General features: G+C 49.0%; 1 protein-coding gene across 1 annotated transcript in view; it reads right to left on the minus strand.

The window, feature by feature from the left end:
* Positions 1-19258, minus strand: part of DTYMK (deoxythymidylate kinase) — a 372901-nt gene that overhangs the window by 43112 nt on the left and 310531 nt on the right. The gene's annotated exons all lie outside the window — the stretch shown is intronic.

Consider the following 19258-nt stretch of genomic DNA (forward strand, 5'->3'; position numbering starts at 1 on the left):
CCATGAGAGCAGATCGTCTCGATAGGGAAGACAGCGTGGAGGGCAGATGGACATGTCGAGAAGGTCCGGGTACCACGCTCTCCTGGCCCATTCCGGAGCAATGAGGATCATTCGGGAACCGAACCTCCGTAACACTTGCGGAATGACAGGGACTGGAGGAAACGCGTACGCGTACTACGAACGTGTCCCCCAAGGCTCCTCTTGTAGGAAATTCCCACAAGCATAATCTTTCGCACTTCCGGTTGATACTGGTGGTGAAGAGATCCATTTGTGGGGTCCCCCAAAGGGCGAAGATCTCCAAAAGAACTTCCTGAGCCAGCTCCCACTCGAGAGAGACCGTGCTCTGCCTGCTCAGAGCGCCCGCCGCCGCGTTTTCATCTCTGGCCAGATGAACTGCCGAGATCGAAATTTCCTGCTGGATGGCCCAGAACCAGAGCTGCGTCGCCTCTCTGCACAGTGGGAGTGACCCTGCCCCCCCATTTTTGTTGAGGTAGTGCATGGCCACTGTATTGTCCGTATTAATCAGGACACTCTTCCCCCGCACAGACGGCTGACTGTCAACTCGTTGGCATGAGCTCCCCATCCCGTAAGGGATGCGTCCATCACGATCGTCACCTCCAGCCAGGGTAGCAAAAATGGTGCTCCCCTCATCAGATTGTCTTCGACGGCCCACCACAGAAGATCGTACCGAGGGCGGCACCTGAACGGGATCTGACATCCTGACGGAGAACTGCGACCACTGCATCTTGAGAGCCCACAGCAGAGATCTCATCCGCAGCCTGGCCTCTGGCACCAGTAGAATGCAGGATGCCATGAGACCGAGCAATCTCAAGAACTCGAACACCAGGAGACTCTGGGCATGTTGAAACGTGTCCACCATCTGCAGAATGTGATGAGCTCTCACCTGGGGAGGCGAACACTGCCCCAGGGATGTGTTGAGCACTGCTCCGATGTACTGGAGCCGTTGGGTAGGTTTCAAATGGGACTTCTTTAAATTGATGGAGAAGCTAGCTTGTGAAGGGAGTGGCAGGTGACGGACAGATGATCCAGGGCTTGCTCGGGAGAATGCGCCTTGATCAACCAATTGTCCAGGTAGGGGTAGACGTGAATCCCCCCTTTCCTGACAAACACTGCCACCACCATCAGCTTGGTGAAGACCCTTTCGGGGCGCAGGTCAATCCGAACGGCAGGACCAGAAACTGAAAATGCGAGTCTCCAACCGCGAACCTCAGATACTTTCTGTGCTTGGGATGAATCGGCACATGAAAGTAAGCATCCTTGTGGTCGAGAGACACCAACCAATCCTGAAGTTGAAGGGCCTAGTGGACTTGAGAAAGAGTGACCATCTTGAACTTGTCCTTCCTGAGGAGCTTGTTCAAACCACGCAAGTCCATGATGGGTCTCAATCCTCTGTCTTTCTTCGGTATAAAAAAATATGGGGAATACCATCCCTTGTTCCTCTCCGCTACAGGCACCAGTTCTATGGCGCCTTTCTCCAGCAGGGATAGGATTTCCTGCGCAGGGAGCGGATCTGGGCGCTTCAAAGATAGCTTCCCTGGTGGATTGTCGTGAGGCCTCTGCCGGAACGGAAGACAGTAGCCGTGGGTTATGATCTCCAGAACCCACACATCTGAAGTGATGGCATGCCATTTTACAAGATGCTGCGCCAGCCTTCCCGCCAACCGGCGAACCATGGGCTATGGCCTCATGACTGAGCGGAAGTGGCTGCGGCAGTGCCTGAGGGCAAAGAGGCAACTGCCCGAGCGGCTTTGGCACCTCGAGTACCTTGTTTTCCACCTCTGGTACCCCTACGTTGGCCCCTTTGACTAGCAGCTCCCCTCGATCTACCAACGGAAGAGTAGTATCGAAAGGAACCTCCCCTCCATTGCTGTCCCCTAGGACGAAAAGGCGGAGGTTGACGTACTGCAGCGCTTAACGACTTAGCTGCAGCTTTGGAGGTCTGCAACCTCTCAAGGATCACGTCAGCCTTGCTGCCAAAAAGATGAACACCATCAAAGGGCATGTTGAGAAGCCGGGACTGCACATCAGGAGCAAACCCCCACTTCCACAACAACGCAAACCTGCGCATCACGGTGCTCGCTGCCATGGACCGGCTGACACAGTCTGCCAAGTCCAGACCCGACTGAACGGATTCACACATGGCATCCTTGCCATCTTGCACAAGGGCTAGAAAGCCATCCCATTCCTCCCCTTCGGGAATATGTTCAGCCGCCAAAGATGCACAATTCCACAGAGTGTGAGTGAATCTTGCCAAGGCACAAACTGAGTTGGCTGCCTTTAAAGCCATACACCCAGATGAAAATACTTTCTTCGCCCAACCATCAAAGTGCTTGTCGTCCCTATCAGGAGGGATGGTAGGGTATGCAGCCTGCTTTGCTGGGGCCATAGGTGCCTGCACCACCAAACTCTCCGGAGTGGGGTGCGTAGACAAGTAGCAGGGGTCACCACTGGCTGGACAGTATTTTTTCAGAAGCGATTTACCCACTGCCGGGAGACTCTCCGGAGCAGTCCAAGCCGCCGCCGCCACCCTTATTTGCAAGGCCATATGAAATGGCAACACCGGGTCAGTGGGTGGACCTTGGTCCAGGATGTCTGTCAGATCATCCTGCAGAAAATCAACAGGTGGAGCAGACCACCCCAAGTACTCAGTCACCCTCGACATGAGATGCCTGTACGAGGACTCGGCATGTGTACCAGACTCAGGCCTGCCAAACTCAACCTCCGGAGAGGTGTCAAGACCACTGGCGTCATGTAAGGACTGACCTAGGTCTTCCATTTGGCTGTGACCAGACAACAGGTCATCAGGAACCTCAGGAGACTGAACCCCTTCCTCATCCGACCCTTCTTCCACCTCTGAAATGTAATCCAAAGGCTGGAACAAATCCATCCTGGGGGGATGACCAGAGAAGGGCTCAAACACAGACCACAAAGATTTACTGAGAGCCTTCCTCGGAGATTCCACGGCCCTCCGGGGCACCTCTAGTAAATCCTCCTTAAAAGGCGTTGAGGGCGCTGTCGGCGTTGACCGAGGCGCCGATGACTTCGACAACGGCTTCGAGGCTGGAGCCCCGATAGCCTCCCTCGACAGCCTCGACGCCGATGGCGTTGACTACTTCTTCAAAGCCGGAGCCTCGAGAGAGAGTCCCTTGACTGACATGGCGCCGATGCCTTCTTAGAAGGCCTCACAGGCTCCGACGGCTTCGAGGACCGGGACCTGGACCTGGCACGGCTATTTATTTAATTATTTGCATTTGTTAAGCGCGCAGCAGCCCAGGGGCACTGTGGCACTAGTTAGACAGTTCACATAGTTACAGATGGGGAACAATTGCAGTAATATTTACAAGCATGAGGCAAGGCAAGCGGTAGGTCAGTTGAAGAGTAAGGTCTTGAGCTTTTTGCGAAACGTGAGAAGCGAGTTTTCTGATCTGATGTTTGTGGGTAGAGTGTTCAAGAGCTTGGGGGCTAGGTAGGGGAAACCCAGTCCTCCTGCTTTGGCTCTGTGGATGTGTGGAGTGTGTAGTAAGTTGGTGTAGGGTGTTCTGGTAGGCCGGGTGTGCGTATGTTTGAATAAGGTTTGTGTGAGATATGAGGGAGCTGATGATGAGAGGCATTTGTGGGTGAGGGTGAGAATTTTTAAGTTGATGCGTTCTTTAACAGGTAGCCAGTGGGCTGCCTGTCGAGCCTGAGTGATGTGTTCCCTTTTGGGAAGGCTTAATGCTGCTCCGAGCGCATTATTTTGCGTGATTTGGAGTCTATTAAGATTATGTTTGGAGGTACCTGCTAGGAGGGCCAAATAGTCCAGTTTGGCCCCAATGGTTGCTCTGGCAATTTAGAGACAGTTGGGCTTAGATAAGTACGGTTTAACTGCATTTATGAGTTTGGTGGTGTGTGCTAAGGCAGAGGTGACGGCGCTAACATGCCTAGACATGGATAGCGTGGAGTCTATGTAGACGCCTAAACTCTTTACCGAGGTGGAGACAGGGATGATGGTGTTATCGATGGTGAAATTGGACTACAGTTTGTCTAGTTTTGCTAATGTCGTTTTAAGGCCCAGGATGATGATGATGATGACGATGATTATTTCGGACTTATCTCCATTGAGACAGAGGCCGTTTGCTGCCTTCCAGGCTTGGATGGTGGTGTATATGTCGTGAAGTGATTGGTCATCTTTGGTGTAGGAGCCAGTGAGAGGTAGTAGTACTTGCGTATCATCAGTGTAGTTAGTATACGCGATACCTAGCGCATCCAGCTTGTCGAAGAGAGGCTTTGTGAACAAGTTGTAGAGTGTGGGTGTGGGGCAGGAGCCTTGCGGGGCTCCACAGTGGATGGTGGTGGGGGCAGCGTGGGCTGTGTCTGAGAATCCTTTCATGGCCCTGCCCTCTAGGAAAGAGGTGATCCAGTGTGCAGCTTCTTTGGAGAAGTTGGCCGAGTGTGTGAGGTGCAATGTGAGTGTCTTGTGATCTACAAGATCAAAGGCCGCTGAGAGGTCTAGGAGTAGCAGGAGGGCTGGTTTTCCTTTATCCATTATTCAGGTGATCTGGTTTTTAGGTCTACAAGCGCTGTTTCTGTGCCATGTCCTTTCCGAAACCCAGATTGTCTAGAACCAAGAATGGAATGGGTTTCAAGGTAGTGTTGGATTTGGCAATGAGCAGCTTTGTCCAGAATCTAGAGGAGGAAAGACACAGTGGTTATGGGTTGGTAGTTGTTAGTCTGGGTAGGGTCTAGGGAAGTTTTTTTTCAAAGGGGGCGTACCCATGCTTCTTTGAGGCCATCAGGGATGATGCCTGTTCTGAAAGAGGCATTAATGAAGGCTGTTCTAAGTGGGACGAGGAGATCTGAGCAGTCCTTGATAAGTTTGGGTGGGCAGATGTCTTTACACATAGAGGGTTTTAAGTTTTTGAGGATGTTGGCGACTTCCAGTTCTGAGATATCTTTAAATATGAAGCATGGTTTGGGGTTGGTTGAAGGGGGAGGTGGGTCAGACTGTAGGACCATGGGTGTGGGCTAGAGCTTTGTGATGATCCTTGATTTTGTTTTGAAGGAGCTCTATTTTGTTAAGCATGGCGGCTTGGATACTAGAGCACCAGGCTTCGTCTTTAGTAATCTCATCTGGAGTATTGGGTGGAGCTATAATTTTATTGAAGATGGCAAAGATTTCTCTGGATTGTGATTTGGCATTGGTAATATGGACATTGAAGGAATTGGCTTTGGCGTTAGTGATGGCATTTTTGTAAAGTTGGGAGATTTGGTTGAAACGGATTTTAGTGTCCTCACTATGGTCTGCTATCATAGACACCATAGGCAGACGTCGTGCGGGTCCGTAATGGACATTTAGGCACTGCAGTCCCGACACTTTTTAAAGCTCGACTACCGGGTAGAAGAAGAGGAAGACATTTTTACAAACGAAGTAGAAAAACCGAACAAGCCGAGATTCCGAAGCGAACATGTTCGCGGAAAAAACGGAACTGAGGCTACGGGAGCCGTGCATCCTAGATATAACATCCGGTGACGTCTACCTTCGACGGAGGCCCTCGAGGACAGCGTATCGACGCAGGACGCCGAAAAACTTTCCAAGGCAGCACAACTGTGGTCATTACTGTCATAGATGTGGAATACGGAGGACACAATCCCCTCGAAAGTGGGTTACCAGGTGACTCAATAAAGTTAGTTGCTTCTTGGTAAGGCAACGAGAGCAAAACCGCTAAAGAAAGGTATATCGAGAGGGTAAAGACACCTTAGTCGGCACATAGCTAGCGTTGCTAGGAAGAAGCGGATGGGAGCCACTTCTGGTCGGAAAGCCCAGCTGCTGCTAGTGCAATCGACGACAAATGCAGGTGGTATTGCATGGACATAAGCCCAAAGGTATCTGGGTTGGGACAATCGACTTACACTGTCCGCTAGGTTATGGAAGAATAGACTAATAAAAGGGGCACATCACCAGAGGGGTGACGGAAAATCAAGGGAAGTACATTGGTGGGGGGGGGGGGGCATGGGTGAGAGCACTGAACATTGAAGCCTTTCAGGAGATGGAGGAATAGAGGCCGACCATACAGGGTCATTACAGATACCTACAACTTAGACACGCCCTGGCACCACATACTAGAAGGGTGGACAAAATCCTGCAGGGCTCCCCACTGGAATGAAATGTATTAGACGGGAAGATTCAAGCAAAGCAGGTATCGACCCTTCACATATTGGCACTGCACTCAACGATTCAGTTGAAGGACCTGAAGCTGAGATGGGAGAGGGAAGTGGGGGACATGGATGAGGAGGAGTGTAGGGAAGCACTTCATCACCCTAGGGAGGTTGTAATAGCAGCCAGGTTGAGATTGATACAATTAAATATCTACGTAAGAGTCTACTACTCGAAGGAGATAATGAGAAAGATGGGGAGAATGGAGGACATTACATGCCCTAAATGCAGTATACAGAGGAACTTTCTTCCACACGTTCTGGGACTACCCGGCGATAGAGATTTTGGGGGGGGGGGGTACAAAAGGAGGAAGGACCAGCAGAGCTCAATCCTACAAGTGCGCTGCTGGGTATTTGGATGGAAATGGAGGCGGACATCTACATTAAGAACATCCGATTGGTTGGTATGGGATAGAGCAAGCAGCAGCATCCTTCCCGCTGCATACAGTCTCTTAACACTGGAGCCTGCGAGACGGGGGAAACCTGTTGGAAGCCACCAGAGTGACACTACGCAGCTGGGATAAAGCTTGGGGTATGAACAACATCTGTAGGGGGCTGGGTCCTTTCTCCCCTCCCTAGCATTAAACACAGAATTCACACTGGACCTGCAACAGAAATTCTGGGAGGGCTGGACAGGGGCGAACGCAAACAGAAATTTGGAACCGGGTAAAGAGACAGATACAAATACGCACAAATCAGACACTGGTTCTCCCACTCGACTGTGAAAAGAGCAGGTGTCAGGACCCCAACCGGGCTCGAACTGACTATGCAGGAGGGTTCAGCCGTGAGGGGGATAGTCAGACTATATAGGTTGCTGAATAACACGCAGATGGATGACAATCTTCCATATAAGGGGAACTGGGAAAAGGACATTGGGGAAACGATTTCGGAAGAAGAGTGGGGCCAGATATGGTCGAGAGCGCACAAGTTGTCCAAATGTACAGCGATCAAGGAGTCAGCATACAAACTATGCTACAGATGGTATACGTCTCCCCATTGCTTACACAAGATCAACGCCAAATACCACGCCGAATGCTGGAGCCAATGTGGGGAGAGGAGGGACCTGTATCATATATGGTGGAGATGCCGAAAGCGGCAATATACTGGAAAGAAGTCCTGGGGCACAAAGGAAATAACGGGAACTGAAATACCGACAACACCCACAATTGTCCTACTAGGTGCAGTAGCAGAGGGCAAATATGCAGTGTCAGGTCATAGGGCTACTTTAATCATGCACCTATTAATGGTAGCGAGAATGACATTGGCACATAGATGGAAAGACAAGAGGTCCCAATGACAGTCTGGTGGTGGGCCAAGGTCTGGGGGGTGATGGCAATGGAGAAAATATGTGCCTTAAAAGTGGGCAAGATTCCAAGATGGTGGCTGGTGAGGGAGGCCGCGTCCAACTGTCTCCTCTCAGGGCCGCAGCAACAAGCTCATCAAATTAGCATGTTAGGCGAATCGAAGAATAATGTTACTGCAGAAGGCTGACTCCTAGCTGGGAGTGTGACGGACGAGCAACGGAGCCGCTCGGAAGGAAGGACCCGCCTGGGGGAGCGACAGCAGCTGTGGGCGACCGCGTGGACCACCGGTGAGCGACCGGCGGGGCCGACATTTCGGAAGGAGCACGCTCGGGGGAGAGGCTGCGGCTGTGGTGGACCGGCCCACACAGTGCGGAGAGCGGTCCGAACAGAGGCAAGACCCCCAACCGGGGGTCGATGACGAGCGCTGGTGGGCCTCCCCCTCCGATGAAGCGGGAGCGCCATTGAGGGGTGGCGGTTGCGGATGCCCACTTGAACGCCCTACCCCGTGGACCGTACCTGGGGCCGGTGCGGCTTGGAGGTGCTGGGACACCGTGGAGCACCGCAGCACCCCCCAAAACCCTCCGAGTGCACCACCGTGGACTAGCACACCACCTTGTAGCCCATAACCCCCTGAGAGGAGAGTACGGTGAGCGCCTGTGGTGGGTGCGGAACAGGGGATGGGGGACCTGAAAGCGGCGAGCCCGCCCAAAGCAGACGAGCCCGGGAGCCAGCGCAGAGGAGGCCCATCGGCCACCGAATTCAGGGAGAAGGTCCAGCACGCATATCAAACTGCATACCACAGCCTCCCCTACAGCTGCAACTACAGTCGATAGAGCCTAGCAACAGCAGAAGCAACGGCCCGGGAGAAGACCTGACCTCCTTCCTCATACTGAAGGTGAGGACATTCTGCTCAAAGAACCCTACTGAAGGGAGGTCGGCCAAGCACAGGGTGGACTGGCGGGCGGCCGCGCATTGGAACCCCACAAGGCACGATCTGCTAGATAAGGGATCTCCACCAATACCGCTGCCACGGCAATACTCCGCGCGCATCAATTAGAAACGTTCTCCACTCATAAGCTTGCAGCAAAATCACCAGTAGTCAGAGCATACTTAGCCCTAAGACTGTCAAGGCAAGCTTATCCCATGGCACCTGCTCCCCGGGCAACGACAGGGATCACGCCCTAGGTTCCAGGTCAACCCTAGAGAACCCGACAAGACCAAGCCCCATCCAGCACGACGCATTAATGTCTAAATCACGGGCGAGGTCAGCAACTCAATCTTCCCCACAGAGGAGCCAGGGAAAGAATCTGAAGCAACTTTGGGGGGCACATAGCGCCTTACGCCCACGCCAGAAGACTTTCCCCCACTAGCACCGAACGCAGTCCGGGGGAGGATGGAGGGCAGTGCAATGAGCAAAAAGGACATGCAAACCTGTTTTAAAGAACTTCAGACACAGCTGCTCGACTCTGTCCAAGAACAATTTACGATCCTGAGGGGCGAAATGGTGCAATCAATCCAGGAAATCAGGCAGGATGTGGGCAAACTGAATGTTCGGGGTATGAACACTCCTATGAAATGGGCCAAACTAGAAGGACAAGCCCGGAGGCAGAAAGCAGACAGCCTACTATACTAGGAAACGCACATAAAAAGAAGTGAGAAAACTTGCTTCAGGATAAAAAGGAGCAAAACACGTCTTCGAGTTGAATGCAGGAGGAAAAAGGGCAGGAGTCATGGTAGTTATAAAGGACACACTGAAGGCACAGATCTATGACCACAGGTCTGACAAGGAAGGAAGGTACATCTTTCTCAACGTCACGTTGGAGGGGAGGCGGCTTATGCTGGCATCGGTTTATGCCCCAAATGCCGGACAGGAGACCTTCTTACTGACTATGTTGAAGGTGCTTGAGGAGTTTGCCACAGGAGATATTATACTGGGAGGAGTTCTGAACTTGGCGTGGAATCCTACTCAGGATAGAACGGTCAAGACTAATTTGGGTTCGAGGGCACCCTCGGGGGCATTAAGGAAGGCATTTGAGTTCCTCGCCCTACATGACACTTGGCGAGTAAAGAATGGGGAACGGCAGGGCTTCACACATTATTCTCATGTACATGACTCGCTCTCAAGAATCGATTACATTTGGGTCTCCACTAACCTCTTAGGGACAATCATGGAGGTGGAGACGGGCCCAATTGTTCTCTCGGACCACGCCCCGATCACATTGTCCCTAGCGCTGAAAACCAGAGGGGGCGGAGTGTGGACCTGGAGTTTCCCCTGGGAACTCATACAAGACCCTGTGCTCGTCGAGGAAATCCAAGAGAAGATTGATAGGTACTAAACTGAAAATGACACAGGGATGGTTTCACAAGAGACTGTGTGGGATGCCTTCAAGGTGGTTTTGCGAGGAGAACTTATAGCCTTGAAGGGCAAGAGAGACAAACAAATGACGCAGTGGGAAAGGGACCTCTAATCACAACTGCAAGATGCACAAAAGGAAGCAGCGGCCAACCCTAGCAGAGCCGAGAGGAGAGCAATTCAGCACATCCAGGGTCAACTGGAGCTCGTCCACACAGAAAATTGGACAGGCACTCCTGAGGACGAAACAAAAGTATTACATCCTTGCCAATAAAGCGGACGCCCTGCTCGCCCGGCAACTCCGGGAGACGACCAGGGAGAGAACTATCCAGGCACTGGTGGACCCCTCAGGTGCACGGAAAACCACCAACGACGAAATGGGCGAAATCATGAGAACTTTTTATCAGGACCTCTATACCACCGATAACCCGGTTGAGAGGAAGCAGGAAGCGTTCCTACAGAATGTAACCCTACGAAACTACCAGAGGAAGCCCGAGAGGCACTAGACCAAGACATAACGCAGGAGGAGGTGCTACAAGCTATCTGACAACTCCCCAAGAATAAAGCTCCGGGCCCAAACGGGTTCACAGAGGCATTCTACAAGAAATTTCATAATACACTGGCCCCCAGACTCACGGCGCTGTACAACACTTTCAAATCCCAAGGAAACATCACGCCATCAATGAATGAAGCAAAACTGGTGCTATTTCTGAAGCCTGACAATGATCCTACCATCCCTGGGTCCTATAGGACAATTGCATTAATAAACTTAGACGCAAAGCTTTTCACTAAAATCCTGGCTAATAGGCTGGCGGAACATACAAAAACGGAGGACATTCTAGTAGCGCTTGACGCAGGAAAACCGTTCGACCGAGTCGAATGGTCGCAACTCTTTCGCACAATGGAACATATGAGCTTTGGAGACTCCTACATGAAGATGATAAAATCGAATTATAAAAGTTCCACTCTAAGAATAGCGGTGAACAGCTTCCTGTCCAATACCGTCACACAGACGAGAGGCACCAAGCAAGGGTCCCCATTGTCCCCTCTTCTGTATGCCCTGTTCCTAGAACCCCCTCCTAGCGAAAATACGACAACAGCGTCTGATCAATGGAGTGCAGATGGGTGGGCTGGAGCACAAGATTATGGCACTCGCCGAGGACATGCTGTTGGCCCCGACGGATCCCTCCAGATCTCTGCCCAAGCTCATGACAGAGCTGGAGACATTCATCTCGGGCCTCAAAATAAACAAAAGCAAGTCAGAGGTTATGAACTTGTCGGCTGACATCGCGACCACAGTACGGTTGGCACAGATACAAGGAATTAAACTGGCACAGAACAGCATAACCTACCTCAGAGTCAAAATCACTCCTACAATAACAACTGTACACAGCAAACTACCCGAAATTACTCACCCACCTGCAAAAACTGTTAACGAGATGGACACCTATGTCAACATCTTGGTGGGGACGAATCTCCGCGGTAAAAAAAAATGACAATTCTCCCTAAAGTACTGTACTATTTTCAAGCCCTTCCGATCAAGCTTCCTAGATCGTTTTTCCGCTCGTTAAACAAAATGACTTCAGCATATGTGTGGCAATACAAAAAAAACAAGAGTAGCAATGACCACAATGACCGCACCAGTGGATGAGGGAGGCCGGGCATTCCCACACTTTAAGAGGTACTACGAGGCATCACAGCTTCAGGTGATCAAGGAATGGGTGGCCGACCTGCTGCAACCCAAATGGGCGACTTAGGACATAGTGGTGGCAGGGGGCCACTCTCTAACCTCTTATGGTCCCACAAATGGCATAGACATCCGAATACCAGGATAAGCGAGATAATGAGCACCTCCCTCAACGCATGGGACTCGGCAGTCAAGAGGAAACTTAACAACACACCCATCCCAGTTCACACCACTGTTTCACAACCCCGACTTTCCACCAGGGATGGACCCGAAGGCCTTCATCTCCCGGAAACGGGCAGGCTGTATCAGGATTGGAAATATGTATAAAGACCGATCACTTCGGTCATTTGAAGACTGTGTTCAAGAACTGGGAGTGTCGAGAACTGAGAGATACTGATATGTCCAGCTGTCCCATTGACTATCCACCCCGATCAATGAGGAAGCGGGAACGAGAGACCTCACAAAATTTGAAACCTATGTAATAACAGATCCCAGCACGCATAAACTGATATCAAAACTGTACACCCATCTGAGTTCACAAGGGGAAGAGGTAAGGTGGATATATATGAAGAAATGGGAGGCAACGTTAGGGACGGAAATACCACGAGCACACTGGAAAAAGGTGTGGCAAAACATCACTACATTGACGAGATCCATCCACCTGCGTGAAATGTGGCAAAAAGTGTTGTTACAATGGCACCTAACACTGCAGAGACTGAAAGTAATGTATCCCAATATGGATGGACTCTGTTGGCAAGGATGCCACCAGGAAGGAAATTGTAAACATATCTTTAGGACATGCCCACACATTACACCCTCTGGAACGAGATCAAGGCCCAAGTTGAGAAGATGGTCCAGGGAGCTGAAAATCTTGGGGACAGAATATGGATGGCGGGCATATGGGACCCCAAGCAGAGAACGCACACCAAACACCAGCGTAAGGTAATAATGGGCACACCAAACACCAGCGTAAGGTAATAATGATCTTGGTGGTAGCTGCCTGGTTGACGATAGCCCAAAATTGGAAGCAACAGACGCCGCTGACACAGCTCCAGTGGCTTAGAAAGGTATGGCACTTTGTAACTATGGAGTGGATGTCATGTAAGTTGCAGGGGGCCACTGAAGACGTTCAATCGGACTGGGGCCAGGTTCTCCAGTATCCACATGCTCCAATGGTGCCCCCATAACATTCAAATTCTGAACTTATTTTTAAACTGCAGTCCCATGCAAATCAGGACTAGTTGGGAGCCGTGTTGAAGTCGTCCCGAGTACCAGGGCTTTACAAGGGAGGAGGGATGGTGGGTTGGTGAGCTCTTTTTGGGTTGCATTGAAACAAATTAAGTTGTATCTTAAAATCAATGAAAAGATTAAAAAAAAGAAAAAGTGGGCAAATACCTAAAGTTAACGATATGGGCCCCCTTCCAAGATTTTGTAAAAGACGAAGAAGCCCATCTCCATAAACCACGCATTCTCAAACACATTAATGTCTGCTAACAGACTGGAGGCGAACAAGGGTCTCCTTGCTCAAATCCAAAGAAACCGAGTAAAGCAGAGAGGACGTTGGAACTCTGGGACCATACAGTTGGGGAACGAGGAGGGAGGAGGGAGAGGGGTTTAGTTAGAATCTTAAGACAAAACATCGGGGGCTCCCACACCACTGCTGAAAGTGGCAAACTCCATTGTCAGACAAACAAGTTATGTAGTTGTGTAAAGTCATACCGTTTTATGTATTACTGTAACTTTACAAGCCTGCGATTAATACAAATATTTGTTTAAAAAGAAAAAAGGAAGGGAGAGGAGGAGATCACTAAGGGAAGGGGGAGGAATTGCACAGGAGAACCACAGAGGCAAGAGAGAAGGGTGGGGACAACACTGCAGAGGGGAGGAGAATGACAGTGAGCAGGGGCAGATGAGAGCAAGGGTATGGATCCATGGAGGTTGGGGAATACTTTCATTGTCTGTTCAGATTGGCATTATTGGTTGTGGCATGGTCTCTGTATAAAATTTAATAAAACGGGTTTTAAATAAAATAGAGAAAGGTACATACAATGTTTTTAATGCTACACAAAAATTGAATAAAATAATGCAGGTAGCTACTCGCGCATTATTGATTACCTAATGTGTAAATACCACAGAAGGGACTGGCGTACAATACATACCAATATATACAAAATGATAATATACAAAGTAGCATTACATGTCCTCAAAATTTAAACATATAGGTGCATTCAGTAAACCGTACAACATTTTATATTGCGACATGACTTCTTTACTATAAATGAAACATTAAGAGAAGATGACAAAGGTAAATACTAATGTAGGCACTAGCGTACTATAAATAGTACTAAATAAATATTTTTAATATAAATGTAAGCATTAGCATCTAATCTCCTTACAATAACATACAGATGTGTAAACAGTTGGATGAGTCAATACGCTTCAATAACTGTGTACGAAACATTCACATGCTTTTAATGCTAAATAAATATAAATAAAGCCAATAGCGTCCTCTTACTAGAATATATTAAACGTCAATACAACATTAAACACTAGCGTACTATACATAACACTAGAATAACATTTAATATATTATTTTTTTCAAATTTGATTTTATTGGTTTTGTACAAGAAAAAAGGTAACATATTTGGCATAAGTATTGTATCAGTACTATTTTCCAAAGCTTGATGTTATTATTCTCAGGAGATACTGTGTCAGCATACATTGTTTAATGTCCCTCCCACCCCTCCACCAGCCATAACAGGTTATGGGGACAAATGAATCACCTTATCATACATGCATAAGTATTCCAGATGGGCCATCTTTCAGACTGGTTCGACATGTTTAACCATACAGATAGTCACAATGTTATTAGCAGGATACTTCTCAAATCGCTGAGCTAGACACAGTGCACGTAAACTTAAGAAAGGTAGGGGGTCCATCTTCCACCAGAGTCACATTTTTATGGGGTTCTGTGCGGGGCTAGGAGCGTGTATATCCAAAAAGTCATTCCACAGTAGTTCATGTTGGGCTGATTTGTCATGGAGAGCAGCTGTGATCCTTTCCATCGTACATATATTTGTGGCTATTACGATCCACTATTTTTTAGAGGGGGGCTGTTGTGCCTTCTATCCGATCACCAGGCCGGCTCGCCTCTAACAGCAAGGGAGGCGCTATTCTGCCCACTCTAGTCACTCCCCCCTCATCCTCTTCTAGGCCAAACAATACTAAGAGAGGTGTTTGTTCTCTGGAGATACCCTCTACCTGCTTAATCCAGCCCAGAACAGCACTCAAGTACACCTGTATGCGAGGACATTCCCACCACATGTGCCAGTAGTTGGCTTTATTCCCACACTCGCCAGCACCCGGTGCTGGTAGTTTGGAACATTTTGGACAGTCTATAGGGATTGTATTGCCACCTATGCAATAATTTAATAGCATGCAGTTTGTACTGTGAAGTAATTGATACCTGTGAGGGTGTTTCACATATCTATGCCCACGTGCGTTGGTCAAATTCTCTTCCAAAATCTAGCTCTGTTGTTTGAGCTTTATGATTCATTTTAAGCCAGTTTCTAGTAATGCTCGGTACATGTGGTTAATCAATCCCTTTGTCTCCGTCATCGTATCGAGAAGCTTTTTAAACGGTGTGAGGTCTCTGTTTTTGTGTGCCAGTCTTCTCTTGACAGCACGCCTTTAAGCCATAAATAAAGGAAGACCGAGATCGGGTTTAATAATTATAATACACTGATTGTGAATTAGTCCAAAATCTGAACTTTACACAAATAATACAAATACATCCATTAACTTAATACATACAATCACCATTTCAAAATAAGATAGTGTCATACATATCATAATAAGAAAAGTGCACAGAGACCTAAGAGCCTAAAAACCTAAAAATCATAAAAGTATGTCACAAGTAATACAATCAGGAGTGCAATCAGGAAATAATAATATTAGGAGGTGCTAAGCCAATTTCCCCTGCAGCCCTCGGGACAGCATCAGTTTCAGGGGGAATAACCTCCTGTTATTGTTCCACTCTAATTTCAATGGCATCAGGCTGCTTCAGTAGCAAACTTTTAACATTAGTCCAAACTCTGTATAGTGCCAGCTGTGTCCCGATAAAGTCTGAATTTAAACAGTAATCCCAGAAAGGCTCTCCCTTGATGAAATCGTAATTACATACCAGCCTACCCAACAGAGGCATATACAGTGGCCCAGGCGGGGGCACTGTGTTAAAACGTGCCGAGTGGTCTCCAAATCTTCCCCCGTCCCACAGATGCAGAAACACCTGTCCTTAGGTAAGATACCCAGACGCGAGCCAACAACAGCTAGTACCTGGAGCTGCTTGGTCCGCAGCCTTAACATAAATTGACGCACCTCTGGGTCGGGGCAGAGCATCAGATAATGTTGGTCTTCCTGTATCTATGGATGACATGTGTGACAGCCTCATACCCCTTCGGTGGTAGACAAATTGGTGTAATTCTGGTTCCAATCCCATCTATTCATTTTGTGCATAAAAGATTTTTTCAGATGTACAAAAGGCATCGTTCTCTTCTTAACGTGGGACCAGTCTATCTCAGCAAATAGGGACTAATTTAACTGTTTCTATCAGGTGTTTCCTCCAGCTCTGGGATTGTCAAAAACACCCTCCCCCCTCCACAGTTTCCCGACCCTCTCCAAACCTGTGTCAAACCATGATTGATATCCCCGAGTGTTCTAAAATCTCTTCACGAATCCCTGAGGCCCATATTTGGCTTAGGGGAGATGGTCACGTTGTGATACCGACCATATTTGCGCCTTCCTTCCATATGGACCAAGTATGGGGTGGTCTCGTAATCTTCACAAACGTTTGGGTCTTGGAACCCATAACCATTCTGAAAGTGTGCCCCGGGCTAGGTTATCGTTATCTAGTTGGACCCATTGTAGATCCTTTCTATTTCTCAAGTGTGGGATCAGCACTCGCAATTGGACCGCTTGATAGTATAACTTGAGATCGGGGAGGCATACCCCATCTTGCTCCTTAGGGAGTATGAGGACTTCATATGCTATTCTCGGTTTCTTTCCCTCCCAGAGGAAACGTAGCATAGCGCTCTTCACCTCTCTAAAAATCCCATCCAGGGCTTTCAAGCGGAGGACTTGGACAGGGTATAGGAAACGAGGGAGGCATACCATTTCAATAGCGTTCAATCGACCCATCCATGAAATTGTAAGTGGCCGCCATTTTGCCAAATCAGCTTGGAACGTGGAGAGGAGCTGCGGGAAGTTAGCCTCATACATTTCATCTAGGTTTCTTGTTAAATGTATCCCTAAGTAGCGTAGCGCTGAGCCGCCCCCGGCCCCCATCACCAGACCCAATTGACAGTTCTCCGGCCAAGTCGGGAGCGGGTTCGTATAAGGGGAAAAGAATAGATTTCGACCGATTGATTTCAAACCCTGATAACGAGCCATAGATCACAATAAGCTGTATAGCATGGAGTACTGAGGTCAGAGGGTTCTGTACATGAAGCAGGATGGCATCTGCATGTAGGGCTAGTTTGTATTCTCTTCCGTGGATCCTTCAAGCCTTCCACTTGACTGTCAGCTCTGAACATTTGGCCAAGGGGTTCAAGGAAAAGCGCAAACAATATTGCCGAGAGGGGACAACCCTGCCGCGTGCCCCTTTCAAAGGAGAACCAGCTACAGTATTCAAAGTTCACCATGACTCACGCTTGAGGCGAGGTGTAGACTGCTTTAACCCCTCTCCTTAGCGTCGGGCATAGCCCTATTTTACGTAGCACTGCCTCGAGGAAGTCCCATTCCACTCTGTCAAACGCCTTCTCAGCATCAATGGAGAGAAGCGAGGGGATGTTTGGCATGTTTCGCGCTGCATGTATTAAGTGTAGGGTCTTGCGGGTTGTGTCGGCGCCTTGTCGGCCCATGACGAACCCAACCTGGTCGGAGTGTATCAACGATGGCATATGAGTTTCCAGCCTCGTTGCTAGCACTCGTCTTTCTTCCTTTTTTACGTCAATATTAAGGAGGGAAATGGGGCAGTATGATGCACATTGCTTCGGGTCTTTGCTGTCTTCAGGGATTACCGAGATTAGGGCCTGTGAGAAGGATTTGGGTGCTATGCCCGTTTGCAGGATATGATTAAATAGGTCAACCAGGAAGGGTAGGAGGTGTGAAAGGAAGGTCTTGTAAAATCCTGCAGTATACCCATCATTTCTGGGTGCCTTCCCCATCGGTAATCTTTTTACGACATTTTCTTCAGAAGTTATGGGAGAGCCAAGTGATTCAGCTTTATCCCGCTTGAGTTTGGGCATGTCAACCTTATCCATATAACGGGTTATCCCCACCTCCCCCTGTTTGGTTTCGGACTTGTAGAGGTGCTCATAGAAGTCAGCAAAGGCCTCAGGAATCTTCCGAGCGCTCATTGGCTGGGCATCGTTTCCACGCTCTATATTCGCACCCCAAAGTTCGGCTCGTTGCCCTCTTATTCTAGCTACAAAGAGTGCATCAGCCTTATCTCCTTTTTCATAGTGTTTCTGTTTAAGAAATTGAAGCTTACGTATGACCAGATCTTCCTCTAAGCAGCGGAGTTCCTCCCTCTTTTGGACAGCCTCAGCAAACCTCTCTCTCCTCCCCTCATCGCTGGATTGTGCCCGAAAAGCTAATTGTGCTATATCTTTTCTAAGCCTATTTTCTATCTAAGCTCTCTCCCTTTTTTTATCTGCTCCCTCCTTAATCAGTATGCCTCTCCAGGTTGCCTTTCCAGCTTCCCACACCGTGTTTTTGGATACCTCCCCTGTGTCATTCCGATCAAAGTACTTTGTGATCTCCTTTGCTAGCTGTTCTTGAAAGACCGGGTCTTTCCACAGTGATTCGTTGCACCGCCATTTCGAGTTCTTGTGTGGGAGAGCCAGAAGGCTTATAGTGGCAGTTACCATGTCATGATCCGACCAGGAGATAGGGAAGATCTCTGAAGCAGATGGTGCGTCACTTTAAACCAAAGGTGAGGTGTATATATAATCTATTCTCGTGAATGTGGAGTGTGGGGCTGAGAAGAACGTATAGCCTGCTCGGTGAGGGTGAAAGTGGCGCCATATATCGTGCAACCTATATAGGTCCATCATTTTGGCCACTTCAGTACGCCCACCATCGGGCGGTGCATTGGGATCTGGGTTTCCGGCCTGCCTATCAATCGTGGGGTCTGCCCACATGTTAAAGTCTCCTCTCAGGATGACATCGGCCTCGAGCATAATCTTTGGGATCATACGTTGAAGGAAACGGGACTGTCCTATATTGGGCGCGTAAAGAGCTGCTAACGTGAGAGTAGTGTTATGGAGTCTGCCCACCAGGACTGGCTCTCCCGCCAACATCAGACCAAGTCTTCAAGATTTCGAAATTGAGCCCTTTCCTAATCAGGATGCCCACTCCCGCTTTTCGTAAAGGTCCCGACCCCCAGTATTTGATACCCATTTTGGCATAGATGACCTTCCGTTCCTCCCCACGTACGTATCTGGTCTCTTGTAGGAAAAGTACGTCTAAGTTAGCCCTCTTACTAGCCCGGGAGACCAATGATCTTCTAGTGGGTGAATGGAGACCCTTAACGTTCACGGTGCCAGCCTGAAGAAATCCAGATTTGCCTGCTAAATTGTCACTTATCACGGACATAGTTGTTATCTAGATGTCCACCCCAACCAGTAAGAGTTAAACATC

The sequence above is a fragment of the Ambystoma mexicanum genome, chromosome 10, assembly GCF_040938575.1.
Source record: "Ambystoma mexicanum isolate Mex_15411 chromosome 10, UKY_AmexF1_1, whole genome shotgun sequence".
In the NCBI taxonomy this organism is placed as follows: domain Eukaryota; kingdom Metazoa; phylum Chordata; class Amphibia; order Caudata; family Ambystomatidae; genus Ambystoma; species Ambystoma mexicanum.